Source organism: Felis catus, chromosome F1 (assembly GCF_018350175.1).
Source record: "Felis catus isolate Fca126 chromosome F1, F.catus_Fca126_mat1.0, whole genome shotgun sequence".
NCBI lineage: Eukaryota > Metazoa > Chordata > Mammalia > Carnivora > Felidae > Felis > Felis catus.
The window spans coordinates 51540198-51555787 of record NC_058384.1 but is presented as its reverse complement, the minus strand read 5'-3'; the positions used below and the strand labels follow the sequence as shown (position 1 = coordinate 51555787).

At 34.5% G+C, this 15590-nt stretch overlaps 1 long non-coding RNA gene across 1 annotated transcript; it reads left to right on the top strand.

Moving 5' to 3' along the window:
* The first annotated feature begins 1735 nt into the window (after positions 1-1735).
* On the top strand, positions 1736-14986 carry LOC123382800. Its single transcript, XR_006591770.1, has 4 exons — positions 1736-1944; positions 3282-3440; positions 5276-5424; positions 14596-14986. It is a non-coding gene; the product is annotated as an uncharacterized LOC123382800 (long non-coding RNA).
* The last annotated feature ends 604 nt before the right edge of the window (positions 14987-15590 follow it).

The window sequence follows — 15590 nt, the reverse complement described above, 5'->3', positions numbered from 1 at the left end:
GTGCCTGAATGTCCGCAAGAATGACTATTTCTCCTGGTAACCTAGGATTTATTAATTCCTTCTGATGTAAGTCAACCTTGAGTCAAGACTGTCTTGCAGAGCCTAGGGGATGGACTGACTCTGGAGTGCTTAATAAAGACTCAACTGGTAGCACAGAAGAGCTTTGAGAGGTACAGTCGGTCAGGTGTCTTAAAAAAAATCCCTTTAAAAAGGTCTATCCGGCTTTTATCCCTATAATTCTTTAAAATGGCACCTGGGATATGGTAAAGATTTTCTTTTTTTTCTTTTTTCTTTTTTTTAAGGTTGAATTGCATTAGCTTGAATTAAAAAAAAAGTAGATATCATTGAAGATAGGCTTGCAAGAATATCTTTTATTACAATTCCTTTCTAATGTATATTTTCAGATTTTATTAAAAATGAGTTTGCAATAAAATACTTTTTGATCTTTACTTCTTATGCTTTTGAATACCTCATTCTACTTCATCTTCCCCCTAAGGTTTCAGCCTGAATTTTTCTCTCATATTAAACAAAGTGAAATTGACATTAAAGCCAGGGAAACACATCTTGTCTCATTTATTCTTAGTACTTCTATTCTTAAAGTCAGGGGAAAATGTACATGAATGAAAGCATCTTTTTTTTTATTCTTTCTAATGCACCCACTAAAGTTATTGGAATTTCTTTTACATATTGAACAAGCCCTGTAAGACTTTTTAACTTAAAATCTTATTTCAATTTCTCTTAGTATTTTTAACTAGTCTAGAGAATAAGTCTTATCCAAACTGGTAGTTCTAAATGAGTGCTTCAATATGTAGAAATTATGAACTTTGCACCTTCAGAAATAAGGGTAACAGCATGGAGGGAGTAGGATGATGGTTAGAGAATTTGTTAAATTTTAAAATATAAGCACTAAGTTAACTTCTACAAGCCACTATCTATGAGATTAATAAAAATCCCTTTACATATCAAACTACTAAAACATGCATTCACATTTTAGATGCGGTTATTTGAGTAAAAACAAACAAAAATGTTGGATACTGTATTAATTTCAAGTTCCTTTAACAATTTTACTTTAAAATAATTCTGTCAATGTTTGGTCTTTGTTTCATTATTGTCTTATCAATATAATTATTTTTTTCTTTTTTAAAATGTTTTATTTATTTTTGAGAGACAGAGATACAGTGCAGGTTGGTGGTGGGGTTCAGAGAGAGAGGAAAACACAGAATCTGATACAGACTCCATGCTCTGAGCCATCAGCACAGAGCCCAACACGGGGCTATGAGATCATTGGCCTGAGCCGAAGTCGGATGCTTAACCAACTGAGCCACCCAGGTGCCCCAAGATACTTATTTTTCAAAGTGAATCCAGGTGACTATTATGCTTTTGAGCTGATAATTTTGATCACTTTGGATTTGTTATTTATTATAATCAAAATTTCCAAGTTATGTTTACGTTTATTTAAATAAAAAGTAATTCGAAATTTGATTTTACTCTATTGTGAAAGTAAGTGAAAACAAAACGAAGCATCATAACTTTGTTGATTATGTATTGGCTAGCATAAAATTAACTTTAATTTTATCTACCAAATAGATATTCTTCATTCTAAAATTGTATAATTTTAGAGCTTCCAGGCCTTAGGTTTTCTTAATTTCAACCCATTTCGTTTATGGGTCAAATCTAGCATATTGAAATTCCATCAAGGTTGAGAAAATTGCCCCAAATCAGAGAGTTAGTTGATTATCTAAGGATATGAACAATTGAATTAATGAGAGTTTTTCATTTAAATAAAGCCTTAAGAATCACTAGATTTTGTACTAAATGTGTGGTAAGAGATGAAATATGTCTTTTAACAGCTTGAATAAAAGCCCTCTTCATAAGGAACACCACTGTGAAGAATGTATTAATAAGTAGCCTAAGGATGATGCTGAAAGACTAGAGTATATTTAGGTAAGAAATTAAGCAACGTAAACACACACACACACACACACACACACACACACACACCTCCATATTGCTCTGCAAGGCAGAGTTTGAAGAATTTGTGGGATTTGGTATTCTGTTCTTTTGATTTAAAGCTGTTGAAAGAAATCTGGGTTAAATCCACAGTGGCAGAGAAAGGAAGACAAAAAGATAAATCTGAGGCTTTAGTGAAATAAAAGGCTTGGGGAATGCTCTGTGATGAGATGGTGAAAAAGAATTTTAATAACATGGATATTGAGTTTAAAATTTAAATGTATGCACTGATAATTAAGCCCTCCCTAAACACACATGCACAAATCATTTTATAAAAAGCACTTACAAGTAACAGTAAAGAGCACCAGGGCCATCAGGCTCCTCAGTTTATCTGGAGAGCTCCTGCACTCGGGCCCTGGGGCCTAGCCTCTCCAACCTGGTGCGCCAAATTCAGGCTTCTTTTGGGTTTGAGTCTGGCTGGCGTATACTATCTTGTGGCCAGGTTTTGCTGTAACCATATTCAGAGACTTCACAACACATAACACACACACACACACACACACACACACACACACCATGAAAAGAGAAATTAAATTGGGGTACAGCTTCTGATGACATTCTATGACTTCTCCCCATCCATTACTATTTTGATAAAATATGTGATTTGAAATTTTGAAATACTAAGAATCAAAGAATCTTCTGCTTTCTCTTACATCTTATGTGCTGTCTGGCTAATGTTATGCACTAAGTAGTTAGAGGAAGTAAACAAGAAAAAGGAGTTTTAAAGAAAGAAAACTATGGTTTAAAGTATAGATTCTATTCTAGTAATGGACCAACAATCTCTACAAGGACACAGATAATAGATGTATAGGAAAACACAATGATTTTAAAGCAGTGTCTTCTGAAACATGGATGAAAATTTCAAAAATACTAAGTTGTGTAAAAGAAGCCACAAATAAAAGGATACCCTATGTAGTTCCATTTATATAAAGTTCAAAACTAATTTATGGCAATAAATTCAGAATTGTAGTTGTCTAAGGCAGGGTGATTAGATGGATTCTCTGGAAAGACCATGAAGGAATCTTCTGGAGCCAGGAAAATGTTTTGAATCTTGGTTTGGGAGATGATTACACATGAACAATGGGCTGACTGAGGCTCCCATACTCCTGAGAAGCAGTTCTTACACAATCAAGTTTGTGAGCCAGTTGTTAAACCATTGCTAGCTTGAAATCGGCCATGGTGGGAGGATTTAAACCATGAGAATCAATAAATATTAAAAATCAGGCTTTTTAATATATATATTTTGCTTTTTGTTTTTGTTTTTTTCCCAGAGAGTCATCTTACCAGCACATGCCTGAATACATTTGTCATATTCCATCACAAAATACACTTAAGATTCATGAAGTTTCCTGTGTATAAATCATGCCTCAATAAAGCACTAGCAGCAAAAAGAGAGAGAAAAAAAGCACTTGCAGTCAAGAATAAGACATGTAAGTGTGGTGCTTTGGTTTTTTGATTTTATAATCCAGGAATGTAAAATAGCCAACAACAGTCTGTTGAAAGGCTTGTGATTTAGATATGACTGCCCAGGTTCAAATTCTTTCCCCATTTACATCATCCTGGAAAGTTATTTAACCACAACTCAGCTTCCTCCTCTGCAAAATGGGAGTCAATTATTACAGACTAAAATAAGAGATCAAGCATGTAGAGTGCTTTAGTGTTGCCTGGCACATGCTTCACCTTCAACAAAGTTATTTTATTTTTAAAGACTGATTTTTCATGCCATGTTAACAAGCATCGGAATAGATCTAGCATGCATGGAAGCAAAAGCCTAGAGGTAGGTTAGACCCCACTTAAACCTCACTTCCCTCTAGATGCAGGCAATTCACTATGTTCTCACAAAGTCTCTGGGTATATTAACAAGTTTCAACAATGTTATCTTTTTTCCAAGGAGCAGAGAAACCTAGCCTGATGACTCATTCACAATTTTCTCTTATGTGAAAAAGTGGGATTGTCAATTATTCAAGTGTACCACCAACCAATAGGGTGAAGATACCTGTGATATAAATGAATGTTAACTTTTATAAAATTTGCATCACGATTAACTGATTTTGGAATCAACATTATATAATCAATATATATATTCAATGTTATACATATTCAATTTTCATTTCAATATGTTACATATTCAATTCAAATTTCAATTTAATATATTATATATTAATTCAACATACAATCAATATTGAGACTTGGAATATGAGAATTCAATTATAGTGATTTGATTTTGTAATATTGATGTTACTGAAAATGCACTTAAGAATACTGATATAAACCACATCTTCTTTATCCATTCATCAATTGATGAACATTTAGGCTCTTTCCGTAACTTGGCTATTGTTGAAAATGCTGCTATAGACGTTGGGGTACATGCGCCCCTGTAAATCCGCACTCCTGTAACCTTTAGATAAATTCCTAGTAGTACTACTGATGGGTGATAGGGTAGTTCTATTTTTAATTTTTTGAGGAACCTCCATGCTGTTTTCCAGAGCAGCTGTGTAAGTTTGCAACAGAATGCTACTTGGCAATAAGAAAGAATGAAATCCTGCCATTTGCAGCAATGTGGATCGAAGTGGAGGGTATTATGCTAAGTGAAATAAGTGAGTCAGAGAAGCACAGATATCATGTTTTCACTCATGTGTGGAACTTGAGATACTTAACAGAAGACCATGGGGGAAGGGAAGGGGAAAAAATAGTTACAAACAGAGAGGGAGGGAGGCAAACCACAAGAGACTCTTAAATACAGAGAACAAACAGGGTTGATGGGGGAGGGGCTGGGAGAGGAGAAAATGGGTGATGGGCACTGAGGAGGGCACTTGTTGGGATGAGCACTGGGTGTTGTATGTAAGGGATGAATCACAAGAATCCACCCCAAAACCAAGAGCACACTGTATACACTGTATGTTAGCCAACTTGACAATAAATTATATTAAAAAAAAAAAGAATACTGATATAATACAATAACTGTGGTGAATGCTGTCATATGATGCACAAAGGGCTTGTTGTCCCACTTGCAGAGAGGGCTCTTAAAAGTTATCCAGGAGGCACCTGGGTGGCTCAATCAGTTAAGTGTCCAACTTCCGTTCATGGTCGTGATCTCATGGTTTGTGGGTTCCAGCCCTGTGTCAGGCTCTGTGCTGACAGCTCAGAACCTGGAGCCTGCTTTGGATTCTGCATCTCCCTCTCTCTCTCTCTCTGCTCCTTCCCCATTCTCACTCTCTTTCTCTGTGTCTCTCAAAAATAATTTTTTTTTTAATTCATCCTTCAGCTCTCTAGAATGCACACTGAAAGCTACCTTGCCCTAGACCACTCGTCTTCCCAGGAGAACTACATCCCAGGACTGCTTGAGGAGGGAGAGTAAAGGTCTGACTTGGAATAGCTCAAAAGGGCCAGTTCAGCTCCAGAATTCCTAATGAGGTAACAGAGTTTGACACTAAGCCTATGTTACAGCTCAGCCCCTGCCTGTATCTACTCTGGTTAGGGCCCAAGAGCTTTCTTAAGTAATCATGCTGAATGCTGAACTTCTCAGACTTTGCTTCCCGGAAAATGCAACCTGCTAAAACAGATCTAGTAACAATAATAATAAATTCTTATATTTACTGAATGATTGTCATGTGCCAGATACCTTGCTATTTGCTGCGTATTTTATTTTTAAATCCATGTCCAGAGAAACCTGAAGAGGAGCTTACAATACTCATTTTAAAAATGGGAAAAATGAGGATTAAAGAAGTTAAGTAATTTTTCTAGGGTCAAACAAACAACTTATATTCATACCTCAGGAGTCTGAAATCAGCATATAGATTCTTAAACTATCGTTATTGTTTCCAAATACGACTTTATTTTTAATTTATCTTTTCCAAATATTACTTTTTTAAAAGTAGAAAAACTTTTCTTCAGAAAGTGTTTTGCTCATATAAAGACAAAGCACTAAGTAATTTATGCCACAGAATACATGAATAATTTGGTACAATATTACCATCTGATGAGAGCTTTTCAGATGTAGATTATTAGAGTATGCAGAATTTGATTCTATTCATTCTATGCAAATCTAAATGTATAGCTTTGAGACCATAAGTGAGAGCATAAATATTCCCTTTACACTTTTAGAAATAATTTTTAACACAATATATTTAACATTTTGTTCACACCTTGGTTTTAGTTTTACAAATCAGCACGATTATCTCTTGAAAGCTGGCAAGCTTTATGTTAAGTGATGTTAGTGGCCTGTGATTTTAAATTTTGACATAACTATTTAAGGCTTATAAAAATGGCAGATGGATGAGCACCCACAACTACTAAAACTGTTTAGTTAAAAAAAAGGATATAAAGAATAGAAGAGGGAAAGATCTTTAGTTACAAGAAGAATGACTGCTTCTTTTTGTTAATGTGAGGATGCAGCATTTTTTTCCCCTTCTTTTTCTTTCATAAGCCATCAGAATAGTTGGGAGAGTGATAGGACCTCCCGGGATTGCTATTCTTACTAACTAGTTCTATAGTATCTCTCTGTAGTGACTTTAAATTTCATAACCACCAATAATTTCCTAAGTTTATTAGTTCACTGACAAACATCATGCAGAACAAAGAAGGAAAATTAAAAAATATATTTTTATTATAAAATTGAGCTCAGTTGCTGTGATTAATAAAAATCACTTTCTTTTTTTTTTTTTAACGTTTTTTTTATTTTATTTTTGGGACAGAGAAAGACAGAGCATGAACGGGGGAGGGGCAGAGAGAGAGGGAGACACAGAATCGGAAACAGGCTCCAGGCTCTGAGCCATCAGCCCAGAGCCTGACGCGGGGCTCGAACTCCCGGACTGCGAGATTGTGACCTGGCTGAAGTCGGACGCTTAACCGACTGCGCCACCCAGGCGCCCCAATAAAAATCACTTTCATTTGCTATAAATTCCTGATGCTACACTTATTGTAAGATGCACTTGTGTTCTGGGGCACCTGGGTTGCTCAGTTGGTTAAGCATCCGACTTCAGCTCACGTCATGATCTCACGGTTGCTGAAGTTAAGCCCCACATTGGGCTCACTGTTGTCAGGGCAAAGCCCACTTCAGATCCTCTGTCCCTTGCTCTCTGCCCCTCCCCCACTTGCGCTCTCTCAAAAATAAAATAGACATTAAAAAAAGGAAAAGATGCATGTGTGTCCTACAACTCATTGCTACTGATTTTTAAATTAAATTTTTTGAATAATGGCATTTAGTGACAATTTCTTTGTGATATATTTCTTGCAAGTCTTATATTTTTCCAAGTTATTAGCATTCATTTTAATGCTTTATTATTTACCTATGTTTTCAGGTTCTTGTTTCTATTTATGTTCCCATTCAAGAGTAATTCAGTAGTGGGCCAGTGGAAATTCATTTGCGTAAGAGCAACCTAAATCCTCAGGAAGAAAGTGTTGAGGAGAGATTTGGGTCTGTCAGTTAAACCTTAAAGGCACCAATATCAAATGGCTTTCAAAGCTAAAATAGAAAACACTACAAACAAAACTAATAACTTCAGGTATTCAAGATACCTCAAGAAAGCATGGAAACTGGGGCGCCTGGGTGGCGCAGTCGGTTCAGCGTCCGACTTCAGCCAGGTCACGATCTCACGGTCTGTGAGTTCGAGCCCCGCGTCGGGCTCTGGGCTGATGGCTCAGAGCCTGGAGCCTGTTTCCGATTCTGTGTCTCCCTCTCTCTCTGCCCCTCCCCCATTCATGCTCTGTCTCTCTCTGTCCCAAAAATAAATAAAAAACATTGAAAAAAAATTAAAAAAAAAAAAAAAGAAAGCATGGAAACTCTCCTGTATAGTCTAAAAGAAAACGATGGATTTGCTAGTCAGAAAAAAAAAGTTATTATTCCTATTAGACTATTTACTTAATGTTTAACTTAGTACATACCTTAACCTAAATGATTAAGAAATGAATATATAATGAGAAAACTCTTGCTAATTATCAGCTAATTGCTCATAGGTGTTTTACATTCTTTAACTAGTTGAATAAATATAGTCATTTTGACATGGTTATTAGTAGCATCATTGTAATTCACTAATCTTCCTCACAGAGGATTGAGAATGCACATAGGAACCTAGCTTTGGATAACCTACCTGGGATTTAAACCTGAGTCATTGTGAGTTCAAAGTTTATTGTATGTTCACCGTAGCACATCACAACGTGTAACTAGATTGTTCTCAAAATAATAAGTACAATAGAAAAAAAAAAAAGCAATGAAAACCATTCAAGTCACTTTGCTTAGTTTATAATCTGGGGTCTATGATTACTAGACTTTTTGATTATGCAGTGATTTCATACCCTCAGTTTGGTTGGGATCATGAGACACCATTAATAAGTACAAAGTTGTGATTGACTTGTTATGTTTCTCATGGATTTGCCTGTGTCAAAGCCATAAACAGCATTTTCTGGTTTCTTCTGTATATTCTACTATAATTCTGATCATATAATTTTTTTACAAATGATAAAAAGTCACTAAAATTGACTTTAAATTATAATTATCATTATGGTGAATTTATGACCTGTCAAAAAATGCATGTAAGAACATTCTAGAAGAGTACAAACACTAAATACCAAACACTCAATGATCAAATTCCTTTGATTTGTAAGCTAATGTTTTCAACGTAGCATTGTCCCTCTCTAAAATTTTCTAAGCAAAAAACAAATAAAAAATTTAATTTTACCTCAAATCTTCCGAAACCAACTCTCTTCTCTCTCTCTCTCTCTCTCTCTCTCTATATATATATATATATATATATATATATATGTATAATGTATGTGTATATAACATTATAGATATACTTTTGCCAGCTTTATGTATCTTTCTCCAGCTTTAAGTTGCCCAGCTACTCATCTGCTTATGAAGATCCCGTTTCTTTGGATTCTTCTCCTAAACAAAATGAGCCAAATGAGTTAAATATATCTTGAGCTTTTTTTTTTCCTTAGGAAAAAGAAAGTCATATAATGGCACAGTAACTTCTTAGAATTATGAGTCCAGTAAGGAGATCTATAGGATTTGACTTTAAACCCTATCTGAAATGATGTTTAATCTTGTATTTAAAGATTCTTCCTAAAGCAAAAAAAACAAACAAAAAAAAAGTTTAAAATCTTGCTTCAGAATTTAGGATTTTGCTAGAGCCTTTTAGTCTTAGACAATAGGATTTACGCAACATCGTTGACTTCATTATTTATTAACTCAGGAACAGTATTTAAATAAAACAAGGTAGGGAATAATAGGAGAGAAAGAATATGTCCTACCGTGCCTCATTAAAAAAAATCTTCATAGCACAAGAAAAGTAACAAATGCATAGCATAATACACAGCATAAAGGCATTTCAGAAGCTTTTATTTAAGAGTAAACTGGTTAATATTCAAAATTACAATAAAAAGATATAAATCAAAGGAGCAAAATTAGACTTTGGGAAACTATACCCGATATTCTGCTATAAAAAATACTGATAAGATAAAGGGGAATTTCTGGTCTATTTTTGGAAATACTTCCAGGCTTGAAATAGGAAATTTGGTCAGGAAAATTAATAAACATATTGGAAAAGGAAATCACTAAATTAGAAGGTCTCCTATATGTGCCTGAATATTTTCAAAGAGCCCTAGAAAAAAAATGTTATTGTTTAAAAGGGACTAATGATCTTACATAACTCTCATAAGTTACATAACTCTTCCCTCCCAAAAAATCTAAAGTTCTTCTTTTCTCTAAGTGTTAGGAGGGAACAAATGAAAGATAAACTATATAAATATTGCAAACATGCTCCAAAGACTTACTGAAACTCAGTGATACGTATCATAAGCCTAAATCCAGAATTGTAAAGAGATGCAGTACCCTTGTGGGGATACTCTGATAATATATGTACACGTCCTCTCTTAATGTTGTGTTAATATGGATAAATCTAAGTCTAGTTCTTGTATCAGTTTCCTATTGTTGCTGTAACAATGACCACAAACTGGGTTTATAAAAGCACACATTTACTCTGACACAGTTTGGGAGGTCAGGAGTCCAAAATCAGTCTCACTGGGCTACAACCAAGGTGTCAGCAAAGGCTGGTTACTTTCAGAGACTCGGGAAAATTTCAGTTTCTGCCTTTTCCAGCACCTGGCGCTTGGATTCCCTGGCTTATACCTATTTCCTCCATCACGTCCTTATTTCCTCCAAGCACATCACTCCAACCCTTGCTTCTAGCACCAACTTCTCTTCCCTAGAACTGTGACCCTTTAGTCTCCCTCTTGCAAGAACCCTTATTATTTTATTGCAAACCCGTAGGTAGTCTACAGTAATCTCCCCATCTCAAAATCCTTAGTTTAGTCACATTTGCAAAAATCCTTTTTGCTATGTAAGACAACCTATTTCTAGGTTCTGGATATTAGGATGTAGACATCTTTGGTAGCATCATTTTGTCTACCACAATTCAGTACATTTTTTTTTCTGGTCAGTCTGAAAAGTGACACAAAGCCTCTATGTCAAACAATAATTGTGTTATCTCATGATCTGTTAAGTAAAGGATGAATATTATCTAAGGATAGATAACAATTCCAAATTTCTCAAGACCAACCCCTAAAAAACTCATAAGGGAGTTTCTGATATAAACATATTTTTAGGCAACTAGTGTCACATTTTTCAGAAATAGCAATGCTTCTATATTTTTGACTCAATTAAGATATTGAAATCCACCCCATGGAATATAGAAACCGATAAGGCTCCCAAATGATCTCAAAATATGCTTTCAACAACTCCCTATCCACATTTTCATGTAATGGAAAGTTAGGCCACGTTCTATGCGTGCCATCTCAACAGCATTTCATATATCAAGGATTCCAAGGTTTATCTTTGCCTCAGAACAATTGCAGTCTCAGCTAAATTAATCAAGACATCTTCAGATTGCAAACGAGAATTATCAAATGTGGTATGATTCCTATTGCTACTGGAAAGTCCCTAATAGCTATCTTCCTGACAGTTTATTAACTGATCATTGCTGTTACACTTTTTCTCATATTTCTTTCCACTTATGTAACACTCTCATTCCAAAAATACTATTATGCTTACCTAAGGAGGAGCAAATTCATAATAATAATATTAAGAATAGATCTTTAGCATACAGTTGAAGTTAAGTACCTCCTGACTTAGTTTCATCTCTTGACTGATGTCATCTTAAAAATAATGGACAATTTCAATCTGGTTTGGCAATAACTAATCCATATTTCTTGGAATCTAATCTAGTATCAAATTTCACGTGACCAAACTTGGAACATGACAAGTTGCTGAAATTGCAAGGCTAAAAATATATACAGATATTCACTATGCTTTTGATTCAATTCATGGAGTGCTTTAGAAACATTTTTAGTTAACTTCTTCAGACACTGAGTTTAAAAAATGGATAATAAATTTATGAATTACTTCATGTCTTGATATTACTCACAAAATTATTACACACTCAAAATAAGGGCACTGGCCTACTATGAAAGAGGTAATATAGGTGTTAGAGAAAATGCTTTAGTAAATTATTAGGCTAAATAAATTGTTCTACCCAAAGTCTTTTGCAAAGACAAATCCTTGAAAAGTTTTATAGATTTCACCTTAGATGCACAATCTCCACTTGCTAAGTCTGAAAAAAAATCTTGGAAAAATTAAGTTGTCAGATCAAGGAGGAAAGAATCTGGCTAAGGTAGGTGATTGTGTATTGGGACCAGATAGCCTCAAGTGGACACTTGCTAAAGCACTTCATTAGACAACCTTTTAAAAATAGAGTTGAACACTGCTGGATTTCTGCTGTAACAATTCATGACTCATTTGTAACCTTAATGTTGCTGGAAAAGCTGGAAAAGTGGCACATAGACAGTGACCACATCCTAGGGAAGATTTGGGCATCTCTAAATGAATTTTATTACTGTCTCCCTCTCTGGGTTATGAAAATGCATCAATGAATATACACTGAATTCCTGCTTAAATAAAAAGAATTGCCTGTTTAAAAAGCTATGACACTCACGTCTTAAAAAACTATAACAATGCCTGGACCATTCTGATTTACGTATTCCATATAGAAGAAAGACATTTTACTAGGGAAGTTAGATATAAATGACTCAAGGCATCGCCCCTTACTCAGGAACCTGATTGTATTGATTATGCCCAATAATACTGAAAAAAGGAAAGAACGAATGAAATAAAACATATGAAGAGCAAATGAAGCAAAACATAAATCAGACGAGCTACCAAGTAACTTCGAAATCTTGTGTTTTAAAGTAATTTCCTGGGGCACCTGGATGGCTCAGTCGGTTAAGCGTTTGACTCCTGATTTTGGCTCAGGTCATGACCTCACAGTTAATGACTTTGAGTCCCACAATAAGCTCTGCACTGACTGTGTGCAGCCTGCTTGGGATTCTCTGTCTCCTTCTCTCTGCCCCTCCCTTACTCATGCTCTCTCTCTGTCTCTCAAAATAAATAATAAATAAAACTTAAAAAAAATTTTAAGTAATTTTCTTAGCTGTCATGGCCTTGCATTCTTATCTCTGATGAAGTCTTAGAGACAAGAACCACTCACAAGTAGGCTCATGCACTAGAAGTATCTGTATTTATAACTTATTCTAATCTTTTACATTTCAATCTATCTAAATATGTAGAAAATATAAGAGGTGTAATCATTCTTATCATCCCTGTAATCATGAATAGGTACAGGCTACCTTTACTCTCCAACTGTCTATCTAATTATTCTACATGACCATAATGAATCCTTGATCAATGATATATTGCTTTTGATCTTCAGTGTAAAATATCTCATGGGGCTGTCTTAATTAACAGTTAAATTAAACAACATTTATCTCTGGATGTACACTTAGCAACTGAAATGACATCAGCTATCTTCAAATAGCAAGAATGAATAAGATACAACCATTAAGTATCTTAATTAGAAAACCTCCAGAAGCAGTTATCACATTGAAGTTGACTGCTGACCCAACAACCATGGAAAAGCAAATAATAAAGTAGATAACTTTCACTTAAGGACAGCAGAAAAATATTTTTTTTCTGGATACCTGGAAACAGTGATTAGTACTTTCTCTTTGTAATACTTTTGTATATATCATTTTCATTGTGTTTTTTGTCTTTACTGATTTGCTGAAGAAAAGATTATATATTTATAATTTTATTTTTTATTTTTTTCTTAATTTAATGTTTATTTATTTTTGAGAGAAAGACAGAATGTGAATAAGAGAGGGCAGAGAGGGAGACACAGAATACGAATCAGGCTTCAGGCTCCGAGTTGTCTGTACAGAGCCTGACTCAGGAGTCAAACCCATGAACCATGAGACAAATGTTTTTTGAATGTTTAACTGACTGAGCCATCCAGGTGCCCCAGTATAACTTTATTTTTGTTAATATTTATATTTGTATTTATCATACCTATCATTTTGCATATCATATTATTACTACTAAAAATTCCTCATTCTTTTTTTACCTAACTTTAATTTTTTTATTTCAGAATCTCATGGAGTATACCACATTTCATTAAATTGTCATTTCTCTCAAGGCTCCTCTTGACTGTGACAGTTTCTCAGACTTTTTTTTTCTTTCTTTTTTTTCTTTTTGCTAACCCAGACAGTTTTGAGTTGTACTGGTCGGGTGTTCATACAATGTCTGCATCACAATTAGGGTTAATCTAATTTTTTTCATGATTAGACAGGGTTATGAGTTTGGGGGAAATAAGATCACAGAAAAAAAGGATATTCTTATCATATCCTATCAAAGGTATATACTATCAACCTGATTTATCACTTTTCATGTTCATCTCAGCTGATCACCTGGTGAAGGCAATGTTTGTCAAGTTTTTCCACTTTAAAGTTACTAATTTTTGCCCTATCTATACCATAAGCTTTGGAAGGAAATCACTTTGTGCAACCCACACTTACAGAGTGGAGAATTATGATCCATGTCCTTGAGAGCAGAGTATCTATCTAAATTACTTGGAATTTTACTGAATATGAGATTTAGTCATTCTCTGTCATTTATTTATTTAATTTTTAAAATTTTCATCAGTATGGACCTATGGATGGTAATTTTTAAATTGGATTATGACAACAGAACAAACAGAGTTGATGGAAGAAGGTGAGTGGGGAATGGGCTAAATGGGTGATGAGTATTAAGGAGAGCACTTACTATGATGAGCACTAGGTGTTATATGTAAGTGATGAGTCACTAAATTCTACTACTCCTGAAACCAATATTATACCACATGTTATCTAACTAAAATTTAAATAAGAATTTGTATATAAAATAAAATAAAAATAATAATTTTTCAAATAAAACTTATTTGGAAAAGACTCAATAATATCTGGAAAAAATAAATAAAAATAAAATATGAATTTAATTAAAATAAAAAATAAAATTGGTTATGAGCTAATACTATTTTAATTATTTTTGTGTTCAGATAATTCCAGCTTTGGACATTGGATTCTGTTTCAGTTGAATCCTATTTAATTTTGGCATACCCTCAACCCCCACTGCAGGAGTTCTGTTGTTGTTGTAAATACTTCATTACTTTTTAACACTACAAGTTGCTTGAAGCTAATCTTGTGTCTTTTCTTCTCCAGTCCTAGAATCAGCCATCTCTCCAAGGAGGCTTGGTTCCGCTTATTGGCAAATGGTATCAGAAAGCAATATCTTGGTGCTCAGTGTGCTCACTTGGATGTCAGTGCTTCTAAAACCTCCCAGATGACAGAGTAAGGGGTTACATGTGTGTATACTAATCCCTATATGTGCACTTCTCCATGTAAGCATCTGTATCCATAGTAAGAAAAATATGAGTCCACATTAATGTTTCCAAATCTAATTAAGTATCATTTAAATCATTCTGGTCTTTCCTCCTTGCTAATTTGTAATGACCCACACTAATAGTAAGACTACTGGTTCCCAGCACCTACCATCCATTCACTTAATTATTTAATTCTGGTATGCAAAAAAAAAAAACTGTATCAGAATTTATAATCCATACCCCTATAGGATAAAACTTTATCAATGAGAGTAAAGTACTTACATAAAGATTTTTTTTAGCCTCATAGATTTCTCTCATTTCCAAAGTTACTTAGGTTAGCAAATGTTCCTTCACCGTGTTCATTAAGAATGTTTCAAACATTTGTAGTTAGTCTTTTATTATAGTCTGCATTCCATCCTGAGACTCCATAACCTCTTAAATGATTTTTCAAAATTTGCCTACATTGAAGCTTACTCTTTGTGTTGTCAAGTTCTATGGATCTTGACAAATGAAGAATGTCATATTTCCACCATTACAGTATCACAGAGAATAGACCCAACACCCTGAAAAATGGCTTGTGCTGCACATATTCAGCCATCCTGCACCCTAAACTCCATTCCACTTCTGATCTGTTACCTACCTGTTTAGTTCTGCCTTTTCAAGAATGGCACAAAAGTTAAGTGTTTTGTCTTTATATGGATATTTTACTCAGCAATATGTATTTAAGTTTATCTGTGTATTTTTGTGATGTGGTAGCTCATTTCCTTTATTGTTGAATAATATCCCATTGAATGGATGTAGTACAGTGATTTTTATCCATTCACCCATTGAAGA